Genomic DNA, 11934 nt, shown 5'->3' with positions numbered 1-11934 from the left:
TCACTCTATTAGGGTTTCATGCGATCTTTGAGTTTCCTTGCATACGACTCTCTATCTGAGCTTTCCTTCTGTATTTTCCATCTATCAAACTGCATTTTTTGTGAGATTTTTTAGGCTAGATTATAATGGCCTCGACTAGTGGTGACCTAGTTTTTGATACTAGTGTTCACGCTGCTACTACAAAAAGCCATGGCACCTCCATTGAACAAACATCCTCACAAATTTGTCTCGAAGGTTTTTCACTAGGTAATCCTGATATTATCCTTCCTTTGCATGAATTTGATGCTACTTGTGATTGGTAGGAACAACATACCTTAATAGTGTATTTTCTGGTCCTCCTAAAGCTATGCTCCAAGAATGGTTTAACAAGAGTTTGACTCCTCATGGAGTCCACCTTGACACTATGAAAAACCTTACCAAAGGTTTTTTTTATTTCACTTTGCCAACCTAGCATAGGAAAATGTGGTTTTTAGCAATGGTCCTTGATCTAGCATTCTTCCCCACTTTTTTTTCAAAGATGATTGAGAGATTTCACTGTCTTTGATGACAAAAAACTTAGGGTTCCTATGTGGGTAGAGTTCTCGAGTTTACCCTTACCATGTTGGTCTTTTATTGAGTCCATTGCCAATACTCTTAGAAAATTTATCACAAAGAAACATGAAATTTTTTTCAATGCCCTCCTTCAAAAATAGGTTTGCGTTGAGGTTGATCTTTCTAAGGATCTTAAGGATTTTGTGGAAATATAGATTGGTCCTCAAACCTTCTCTCATAAGGTGCTTTATTTGAACCTACCTAACACCTGCTATATGTGCCAGTTAGTGGAACACAAGATTAGGGATTGCCCTTTGGCCATGCCTAGGGTTAAACCCCTACCTAAAGAGGTTTCTACCAAACCAATAGAACGAAAAAAAGAAGAATGGTCTAATGCTGGGTGCAAGGGCAAGGCTCCCTTGGCCCCTAAATAGTCATATGCAACTATCATTTTGGTTCCTCCCATCTCAATAGGAGCACAAACCCCAGCTAATTTAGGGACACATGCAATTTTTTCAGAACCAAACCCTGGCATTTCACAAGTTTCAAACCCTAGCTCACATGGGATTAAGGTGGTTTCTAGGGTTTACACCTTGGTTGTGATTTGCTCCCCTTTTGTTGCTTCTTACATACTAACTCAAAATGTGCAACATTTAGGTAAAAGCATATATTTGTATCACTGTTTATGATACCAAAACCTGTTTTGGTCAAATCTCATTTCTCTATCAAAACTCAATTTTTTTCAAAAATTAAAAATACCCTTTTATAGATCTCAGATTCAACATTATCATTATATAAAAATTTTAGTGTTTTGATTAGTTATAATATGTTATAATCTCAAAATATTATAAGTAGATATTTCAACATTTTAGAAGGTGCTCCCTCAAAAAAGGAAAAAAAATAGTAAGTCATATCAAAAAAAATAAAAAATAATATTCATCTCTAGAGGAGAGAATCCTCTTCACGAATATGTAATTTTTTTTCAAGAAGGTATAGATTTGATAGGGAAGTTTTGATGAGAGGGAAAAACTATTGGATTCTAATAAGGTCAAATTTGAGAACTTATAACAAAGAAATTATAAATCAAAAACAATTATTTATTTTCACTAGCTATATATGTCATCTATAAGATATTTTCAAATCAGAACAAAAAAAGATGATTTGCATATACTTGTTTGATGGGAACTACACCCTATATTTTTTATAGTTAAAAAAAGGATGTCAAAATAAAATAAAATAAATAAAATTCTTACTTTAAAAAATTATAAAAATTATAGGCATAAAATTCATCCAATTCTACACATTTCATCTGTTTACATCATCTTCATATTTTAAATAGAAATACCATTTTTTTTGTCATTAATGTTGAACTGTCAAATTTTGATATCTCATTTCTTTATAAAAGGTGACACAAGTTTGTGCTTTTATTGATTCTTGTAGTCCTCTTGGACATGCTGAGAAACTAGAGGAGAAACATTGGGCCATTAGTCCAGAGGATTTTTCTTTTGGCTATAACCTAATTTCAACTTTCTTGCAGAATAGTTATTCCTCTCTCAAGGATGAGGAAGATATGGAAGAATTTTCATGAATTTTTTCATTATGTAATGTGTGAGGTCTTATAGACCTCTCCAAAAAGTACTATGTCAGGGATACCTATCATAGACTTGAAAATTTAGATTTTCTTTGTATGCACGAATTTAATATTTCTAGTTTCATGCTTTCATCTGCATGTCACATCATTTTTTCGGATGACATTATGTTTTCCTTTCAATGCGATTCTGGCAAAGGTGGTATAGTTACTCTCTTGTCACCTCATCTTCATTTTTCTATTATTTCCCATAGTTTTGACCCCATGCATAGAACCATTTTACTTTTTCTTTCCATTAACAATCATTCTTTTGTAGTCATTAATGTTTATAGTCCTAATGATGTTGTAGAAAGATCTCAATTGTGGGGCTAGTTGGCTAACAATTTGCCTCCAGCTACTTGGGTCATGTGTGGTAACTTCAATATGGTTGAGCTGGCCTCTAACAAAGATGACATTCTACCTTTTCACTAAACAGCTAGGGAAAGGGAAGCTTGGTACTACATGCACAATAAATTGGGCCTTTTTGATCTCAATACTAACTGCTGCCAACATAGTGGGGTCTGACACACTTAGTCCAATTTTTGAGCTGGCTTTGACCACATTTTAAAACATCTCGATCATTCCATGATTATTGAACAATATTTTTTCTCCTTTTCTAAGGATAAAGATTTACCTATCATTCCCTTTTCGATAAAGCTTTGAAGGATTTCTTTTAGGCTCTTTAAGCCCGTCATACCAATTGTGGGATTAAAAAATCAAACAAGGAACTTTTGTTCTTTCTAGTCTCCTGACATCCTAGAAGCATTTGTTCATCACCATGAAAACATAATTGCTTCATAGGGAAATTTGGTTGCTCAGGAGGAAGCTCTTAGAAAGTGTATTTTTGTTACTCCAAATCACCTAGCAGTTGAGCAACATGCTTTCTGTGAAAAACTTCTTACCCTGTAAGACCTTAAAGAGGCAGTTTTCTCCATGGTAGATGATAAGTCCCCTAGGTGTGATGGGTTTCCTTGTGAATTCTGCAAACACCTCTGGAAGCATATTGGTCCCAGTCTGAACAAAGTTTATCTTGAAGCCTATCATTCTAAAAGTCTAGGAGCTATTATCAACAAAGGAAACATTAAATTCATGCCTAAAGCTGGAGATCCTGAGGATATTTGCAATTGGTGGCCTATTACCCTTCTTAATGTGTCATATAAGATTATTGCTAAGGCAATTTCTCTTTAGATTCACCATCTGCTACCTTTAATTGCACGACCTAAGAAAACTAGCTTTATCAAGTCTAGATATATTCTTGACAACATCATTGTTGTCTAGGAAGGTATGGAGTGGGCTTGCAAGTCCAAGTAGTTGGCTATTTTTTGAAAATAGATTTTGCTAAAGCTTATGACCAGATTGAATGGCCTTTCATTTTGGCTTTGCTCTAGGCTCTTGGTTTTGGTCCCAATTTTATATAGTCCATGAAGATGCTATTTGGAGATGCTAATGCTTGCATTACCATCAATAATTCCCAATCTGACACCTTTGGGCTTTTTTGTTCCATCAGGCAAGGTTGCCCTCTAGCTCCAGTGCTTTATGTTCTTACCACTGAAGTGTTTTGCTAGCCCACTCCATATCTTAAGATTTGGTTTGTGGCATCTCTATACTAGAATCCTCTTCCTAATTGGTCAATGGTCCTTTTTTTGATGATTCCTTCCTCACCCTTCTCGAGAATGAAGAAAACACCAACACTTCCTTGAATTTCCTTGAGAATTTTTGTCAAGCCTCTGGCCCTACTATTTAATAGCATAAAACACTTTGCTATCGCCAATATTTTTTGCCAGCACCACCTTGGCTCAACTAGTTTGAATGGAAATGGGTTACTCACAAGGAGATTTTCCACTTTCTAGGCATTCCTTTTACTTTTCAAGCATCGCTAGTGGATTTGTGGAACGTTGTGCTTGTAAAGATTACTAAGAAATTGGAATACTGGCTTATGAAATTGCTTTCTCTTATGGGAAAATTCTAGATTTTCTCTAAAGTTTTTGCACTAGTGCATGTCTATTCTTCTTCTTGTTAGGTTCCTTCAAAAGCTTCCTATTATAAATTAGAGCAATTGCTCTGTGATTTTCTTTAGGCTTCTAGTTCTGATGATCATGGGTTTCATAGAGCTACTTGAGACTTTTGGTGTCTTCCCAAAGAGTCTAGAGGCCATGGCCTTCTCTCCACATAGAAGCAAGGCCTTGCTCCCTGTGCCAAATGGATTATTCATGCCATCACTAGAGATGAAGCTTGGAAGATTTTGGTCTGGCATTACATTTCCTTTGGGTTTCTTATTAACAAACCTTCATAGAAGGGGATTTTATTTCAAACACTTCTCATCATGTGAGAAATTGTGCTCATACAAGGCTCTTTTGTTATCAAGAACATATGGGAAGCTTGGGAAGCTGTTAAGCTTTGGCTTCACTAGTCTAATGACAATTTTTGTAATAGGTTCTCTTTGAACTAGCAGAACATTTGGTGGTCTCACCTATTTTCCATCCAAGGTATTCTCCTAGCCAAGACTCAAGGTGCTAGTGTTGTGCATTTCTTCAAAAGAGGCATCAAGACTCCTAAACATCTTTTCTCTAAGGTCTCCATGAGTCTTAGATCATGGGAAGATATACAAGTCTAGTATTATCTTGCTTGTTCATATCAACATAGTTTTGACTTACTGCTCTTTACAATTCTAGGTCACTTAATTCAAAAAGTGGGTATCTAGTCTATTAGACTTTGGTGGGCTGATTGGAAGTGGTATCCTGCTACTCCTTTCACTAGTTACAAACCAAGTTTGTGTTATAGATGGCTTTCTCCCCATCTATCGATGGTGGATACACACAATCAAAGATGACATTTGCATCTTCCCTCTTTCAATGGAGAAAGCACTCTGACACTATTTGGAGTGCCATTGCAAAAGCCAAGATTGCCCATTTTTCTTGGTGCTTGGCTTTTCAAGGTCTTCCCCTTGGGCCTTGGCTTAAGCATATTGGGGTTCTAGATCCTAAGTGTCCATTTTGTGGCCAACCAAAGTCTTTCCTACATATTTTTTGATTTTTTAGATGTGCTCAAAAATATTGGCACTAGATTCATGATTTTTTAAAGCCATTTTGCCTGAACCCTTTTCTTGGCACATGGTTATTTTGGGTGATTCCCCTAGGATCCCTAGAAAATTTACCTAGATTTGGCATACCTTTAGGATGGAGATTTAGTTCACTTTGTGGATAGATAGAAATGTTTTTCTTTTTACTCATACTTTTCTTGATATAAAGATTGCTATGTACACTAATTTGTGCATTTGTAATAATGTAATGATGCAGATTCAAGTGCAAGCAAACAAGGTGGCCCTAGAGGTGGCCCACCTTCAAGAGATTCTTAATCACTAGGGAAATTCCCTTTGTACTATTGCTAGGGTACCTCTAGATGGCTCGGTTGATACCTCGATGCCTAGAGGCTATTGCCAGAGGCATAATTCTTCAAGTCATCACTCGCACATGATGTGTTCATAGGCCTCCTGCCACTACTCTCCTAGTGGTGGTGATGGTGGATGGAGGCACCAATTGGTTTCCTCGCCCCATGGTGGCACTGGCTGGTCCCTGGCTCCTCCTCCTAGTTCTCAATAATTGGTTTTTGGGAAGTGGCCTTTTCACTTGGAATTGGCTATATCACCTCTACGGCCTCATATGAAGGATGCTAACCAGATCCTTGATGTTTTTGATGATAGCTGGATTGTTCATAGCCCACCTACCAATCCCAAGGGTGATTGAGGATTTTAGGATTGGGATGAACCACCCCCCTCAACTAGCACTACTTTAGCTGCCTAAGGGTTGGTTCTTATATGGTTTTTTTGATGAATAGTTGCTGATTCTAGCTTTGGCCGTGTGAACTCATGCAAGGTGATCTTGTATCCCTCAACCCATTTTTGTGAATTATAATCTTAGTATATTATTTACTAATAGAAAAGGACTATTCATAAAAAAAAACAGACTTGACAATTAATATTTTATTGTTTAATAGCACTAAAAATATGCATCCAAAGTTATATGTTGAGACATCATATTGTTAAATAGCCTTGATAATTATAGAACCTATCCTTCACAAAGATAGTATACATAATATTTTTTATTGAGCCTAATTTAATTGCTTGACAAGTACACTCTTTGTGCTTTTTAGGACAGTTAACTTTTTATCACACGATGAACACTGCAAATGGACATGCCATTTAAAGAAATATGTACCAATTATGTTTTGAGCCATGTTTAAATAGAAAGTGACATAATAAAAATAAATTTTCTTATAATTCATTACTATCTAACTCAAAGTGTGTAGGTTAGTTGAATGGCCTAAATATCTGCATAGCAATTGTGAATTGTTACTATTCTGATTTGTGATGATGGGGTTTTTTTTATGCACTGTTGCTTTGGGCTTGGGTCTCAAACATGAGAAACTAACTTTACCACTTGGGGCCAAACCCATTGATTTCTTTAAATAATATTACTAGAAGGTCTCTTCTAGAATTGCTTTTATGTTTGTGTTTTTGCAATCAAAGCTTTTGTAAAAACAAAGTAACTCTAAATTAGGAGGGAATTGAAATTAAATCTATCTTTATGAAGCATCGAGTGATAAGTAGGCCTCTATTGTTTCAAATTAAGATAATACAATGTGAAAAAGAGAACTTACCTCTATTTCCCAAAAGTTGTGTTGTAGCATGTCTAAAATTCTAGTACATAATGATAGGTTATCACTCAGAAGGTGTCTTGTAGGAAGTTTGATTTATACATTACTTACAACTGTGATAAAATTAGGGAGTTCATCCATCAATAAGGGACAAGTATGGGAGTTTTTGCTCAGATTCTTTGATCCTAAAAGTAACCTTACAAAGCGGAATTCTCTCAAAAAATGGTAAAGGTAACTTATATTTTGATTTTTTTGTTAATGATTTAGGCTTGTGAATAAGAGTCTTTTATATCTACCTCATAGTTTACAATTTTTTGCATTTTCAATGAGATATTTTTATAGAGATGCTCATCTTTTATTTGGACGATGGTATTAGTATCAAGTTGGTTTGTTATGTTCCTTTCTAACTTTGATTTTTCTATAACTTATAGGGGACAAGCCCACCTCTAGTGCAAGTATCCTTAAAATTGAAGTTAAGCACTAAACAATTCCAAATAAATCTTCAAAATAAGACTGTTATGCAACTTTCTATGATGCTCTTTGCATATCTTCCAAGCTAAGGCTCTAATATGTGAACATAGTATACTAGGAAGAAGCTTTTTATAATGGATTACAGTGAACACACATAGAATTGAGATAGTTTGACTCAAGGAAAAAAGGAAAACAATCAAAAGGATTGGGAATCTTGGAGATATCATGAAAAAATTAGGTTATATTTCTCTTAGAGATGTTAATCAGAACTACACAAAACTTGTTATTGAGATAGTTCATTTCTCAAATAAAGCTATATATTCAATTTACATTGTGAAAGGAGAAACCTCCAAAGACATTCCTTGTGCTACCATTATTCTTACCACAACAATTATCTCATCATTGAATTGCTAATATATTTAGAGTCATGTTGGATTGTCTGGCATAATAACTTATATGTGATTGTGTGGAAGAAACAAGTGGATTGGAAAATAAAGGAATTGGTAAGATGAGTGAAAAATGGGTATAATAAAAATCAATACAGTTCTATCTAGGAAATGAAAAGTTTTTCTTTTTCCTAAGATAGCAAGGTGGAGACATAAATTTGTGGGTCCGTCCTTCTCATGAAGATTTTGAGGGCTTAAACTCTGGATTGTGCAGCAAGGAATTGCAAACTCGCAAATTTGGCTTTTTACCATTTGAAAATTCTCATTTATTTAAAATTTTCAAAAGATCCAATACTATTTGCTCATCATAAAGGATGTTGATTTTGCCTACGGTGATTAAATCATGAATATCATTTTCTTGAGAATAATATTTTGTTACTATCTTTGTTGCATATTTTTCTATTTGCATACAATTTTGGTTGTCGAGCATGACCTTTGTCTTTAGGTATCTTTACACAATACAATTATGTATCATCTGAATCTATTTTCTCCTTGGTTTCCATATTGAGGTGCTAGATTCCATATTACTTGTGTGTGGTTAAATAAGAACACATGTAATTATTCCTTAGGTAATTGGAGTATTTCCTTGATCTAGCTAATTAGAGGACTATATTACTTATACTAGTTTATACAGAGCTCATAAGAAAGCTTCATGTTCATTGAGATCTCACACAGACAATCACTCATCTATTAGTTTAACCTTGCCCCTTAATTATAAAAGAAAATTGGTCTTTCAAAATCTTTTAATTTGATATTACTTTAATCCTTATATTTTAAGTCATTTTGATATTCTTTTTAAATCATTTTTTATAAACCACCACTTTGTACCCATGCCTAGTGTTAAGGAAAATAGACCAAAGTTAGAGAACAACTGTGTATTCATTATTTTAATTCAATCAGATTGAATGGTAGTACTAAGTGAATTTATTCCTTTAGATCGTTTTGAAAGAGTAATAATAGTGTTGATGTATATTAATAATATTTGCAAAAATGCTTGTGAGGAAATTGCTTGGCTTGAGATATTGTTGAAATGTACTTTACATGAACTGCGATTAATGATTTCCAAGAACAATGATATCACATATTACTTATATTGATTTCAAAATTCATACCTACATAAGGGCCTAACTCTATGTGGATTATGCTATGACCCTTCGTGGATAATAATCTAATAATATACCTAATAACATAAATGGGAGAAATACAACTAGCGATATCAAAAGATGTTGATTGGATGAGTAAAAATTATAGTTTAGTGGTTAAGACTTATACTAATAGATAGGAGTAAAGATATTCCCTTTTCTCTATGGTTGACTAACACTCTTGTTTAAACAACATAGCACCATGACCATGAGTGCATGGAAGTTAAAAATATTTTGTGTAGCTACCAATCACGAACAACTCTAGTTTAAACAACATAGCACCATGAAAATGAGTGCATGAAAGTTTTGATATATGGATTTTGCCCTGGTTGATTCATGTATCATAAATAGGATGAGCCTAGGGTTATTCTAATAAGATCTACATACCATTTGACACGTTGAACCAGGCTTGTGATGAAAATAAGAGAAATTGATACTAAACTTTAGAACTTAATGGAGGATTTTTTCAAGCATTCTTTTTTTATCACTTCAAGCATGCCTACTAGAATTTTTTGCAAGTATAGGAAGGATGGTTCTTTTTTCAATAGAAAAATATCCTATAATCTATGGTTAGAACTTTCATAGATGTCCAATAAAAATGAATCATAAAACTATAATTTTTACCAAGCTTTGTGAGTTAACATTCATCCTGGTTCTTTGATGAAACTGAACTTCTTTTTATGTTTCTCTCATTCTATCATGAATATTTTTATATGTAATATAGTGTCTAATAATTTTTATATATACACATATTCATATATGTATGAACCTGTAGAGTTGTACCCTGATCCAAGTGGATTTTGTGTTTTTCATACTAGAAATTTCTAAACCTTGAACCCATTCTCATCTTGCTATACCATGACCAGAAACTTGGGCATAGAGGCTTTTTTGGGGCATGTCTTACAGCCTACATTCATGTTCTAGAGCACATTTTTTAGTCATTGAGTATTTTGAAGGCACAATTTCGAAGATGATAGCACCTTCTTAGTCAATCCTTGCACTTTGCAGTGGCCACATTTTTCAAAAAAACAAAAGTAAGGGTGCATAGGGGCATTGAAGATACTAGATTTTTGTAGTGGTTTTCGACATTTTTACTATATTTTTATAATGATTTTGTGAGTAGTGAGTTAACCTTGCAAAACTTTGCTAGCTAAAATATTGCAGGTTTTGTAACTATGGATTGAAATTTAAACAACATAGTTTCAACTTTCATCACCATAGGCATACATAAGGTTTTATTTGTAGATTTTAAGTTGTCTGATCTATATCATAAATAGGAAAACCTCATAATATTATAGATCAGTTGACATGTTGAGCCAAGTCTCTGATGAATGTAAAAAAAGTTGAGAATTGATTTCTCTAAATGTAGTGAAACTTGCCTTTGTTTTTCTTCTTGAAGCCTCTACATCACCTTTATCATTTTTGGCATTGAGACACTTTGTAGAAAAGTGCCCAATTTTCCCACAATTGAAGGAATTGAAGGGAATCTTGCCAAAACCTTGTTTAAGTTTCTTTAAAAGGTCTGTAAGGTCTTCATCAGTATCATTGTCTAACTCTAAACTTTCTTTCTTTTCTTTTTGTGTTGCTTTAAAAGAACCCTATCTCTTGCTATCTTCTTGTCCAACCTTTTTTATTTCATATGGTGTTGGCATGCCATGAAAATCACTTGTAATGTTGGTAAGATGTCTTGCTTCTTCTATGACATAATTTTTAGCACTATATCTAGAAGGAAAAGATCTTAAAACCTTCTAGATAACCACAAAGTTTTTCAATTTTTCTCTAAAACCCTTGATTGCATTCACTATCTCAACTTTGGACATTGGAAATATTGATGGGTTGTGCCAATACTAATGGAATATTAAGCACTATTAAAGAGTCTTTGAATTTCTTTAATAAGGATCATTAATATTGATTTTTTTATAGTTTTGATTCATGATCTTATAGCTAAACCATTTGAGTTAGTTGTGAGGAATACTATTGTATACTCTAGGTATGCTTCTATTTGTGTGGACTATTTGAGTCTACAAGTCCAACTAGAAGCTATGTGAATAGTCTATTAATGTCATTTCAATGGCCATACAACATTGAAAAGTATAGAAATCAATATTTTAGTTTTTTTAATTTGGGAGTGAACACTAAAGGGGTTGTTTTGGATATAAAATGAGCAAAACAATCTTCTAAACTTTTGTGTTTAATAGTATACATACAAATTAGACTTTTAGTACACAAAAAGAAGAAGGAATCATGTAGGTTTAAGTTTATAACAAAATTTAATTAGCATATAAGTCAAGCAATAGGAAGGAAGCAATACACTAGACTATTGGACTCGAGTACAACACTTGATCATCACCTAACTCAACCCAAGTAAATATTTGTTTTCAATTCCCTTGCCAATTATTTGATTGAATTCTTTTAGATTTGAAATGATAGATGAATTCTTGACAAAACATCTAAATGTAATTACTGATAGAAATTTATTATTTATAATCTTTCTCATTGTAATATCAGATTGTTGTGATGCCTATGTTTTGTTATTGCATTGTATTTGATCTTTGAATAGTAGAACCACAAGATTCTATTTTATGTTTTTAATGATTAAAAAATAACCATTACATTGAACCATATAATAATTACAAGAAAATGATTAAGTTGAATTTACTAGTTCCTAATTTTATATTTTTCTCTACAATTTTTATTTTCTTTCCCTTTTTTACATATGTCCCCTCCACCATCCATGGATGAGAGAATTTCTAAAGCTCCTTTTAAAATCCCACATTTCCCATCCCTGTAAAAGGGGACCTTCTGGAACATAGCTGGTTCTATTCATACACTAAAACAAAAATCAATTTGTATTTTTTAAGATTACAATGAATTAAGATGTGAATCCACATTTACTGATGTTAGCTATTGTTTTCCTATCAAGTGTGTTTGTTCATAAGTAGAAAATGATCATTAAACATCATTAAACTAGAATATGCTCATCAAATATTTTATATTAGTCAATTAAGATATTCATTTATTGAATAGATGCATATATCCAAAAAATAAATGTTCATAATGAAAA

Source organism: Cupressus sempervirens, chromosome 1 (assembly GCF_028749045.1).
Source record: "Cupressus sempervirens isolate cs-2001-9-10 chromosome 1, ASM2874904v1, whole genome shotgun sequence".
Taxonomy (NCBI): domain Eukaryota; kingdom Viridiplantae; phylum Streptophyta; class Pinopsida; order Cupressales; family Cupressaceae; genus Cupressus; species Cupressus sempervirens.
The sequence above is the reverse complement of the archived record's forward strand: the minus strand, read 5'-3'. Positions refer to the sequence as shown.